Raw genomic sequence first — 1,170 nt, forward strand, 5'->3', positions numbered from 1 at the left:
AGGCCCTGGGATTTCTTTGGAGGGAATGATGCTGAAGCTGAAACTCCAGTACTTTGGCCACCTCATGCGAAGAGCTGACTCATTGGAAAAGACTCTGATGCTGGGAGGGATTGGGGGCAGGAGGAGAAGGGGACGCCAGAGGATGAGATGGCTGGATGGCATCACTGACTTGATTCTGCGTAAACTCCGGGAGTTTGTGATGGACAGGGAGGCCTGGCGTGCTGCGATTCATGGGGTCGCAAAGAGTCGGACACGACTGAGCGACTGAACTGAACTGAACTGATCTCCTTTAGGATGGACTGGTTGGATCTCCTTGCTGTCCAAGGGACTCTCATTAATGAATTAATGAATGAAAAAATAATGAATTAATAAAAAATTAATGAATTAAAAAAAGGTTATTCTGTAGTAATGCATTGCAAGGACTGAGAGGGAAATTTCCTGGGGGCCTAGGGTGGGGGCGCCAAGTTCAGGATCCACTGGAATAAGGCTGATCTCATGAATTCCCTCCTTACAACCCTTCTGTGGCTTCCCCCTGCCCCCAGGAGCAAGTCCTGATGCCTTAGGGAGTGTCAAGGCTGGCAGTCTCCGCTCCTGCTGGCTCCTCTGGTCTCTCTGTGTCCTGGCCTTTGTGTCTGTGCTTCCCTGTCACCAGCACGTGGCCGGGCCTCCCCTGCTCCTTGTTCAGATGGCAGCTTCCTGGATCCTTCCTCAGAAACTGTCTCTGAACCTGCCATGGGGTTAGATCTCCTGTGCATGCTCCCACAGCACCGTACCGCTCTCCTGGGCAAGCCTGTCATTACTTGCCGTTTGTAAGCATTTCCTGCTTCCCTGGTGGTTCAGTGGTAAAGAATCCACCTGCCAATGCAGGAGACCTCAGTATGACCCCTGGGTCGGGAAGATCCCCTGGAGAAGGAATGGCAACAATCCAGTATTATTGCCGGGGAAGTCCCATGGACACAGGGGCCTGGCGGGCTACAGTCCATGGGGTCCCAAAAGAGCTGGACAAGACAGCCACCAAAGAACAATGCTTTCCTTGTAGCGTGTAAGGCTCGAAGAGCAAGGGTCGGGGGTGGCGGGAGTGGGGGCTGCTCCCTCAACACACTGGCACCCCACTCCAGTACTCTTGCCTGGAAAATCCCATGGACGGAGGAGCCTGGTGGGCTGTCTGTG

Source organism: Bison bison, unplaced genomic scaffold, assembly GCF_000754665.1.
Source record: "Bison bison bison isolate TAMUID 2011002044 unplaced genomic scaffold, Bison_UMD1.0 scf7180017864349, whole genome shotgun sequence".
Lineage (NCBI taxonomy): Eukaryota > Metazoa > Chordata > Mammalia > Artiodactyla > Bovidae > Bison > Bison bison.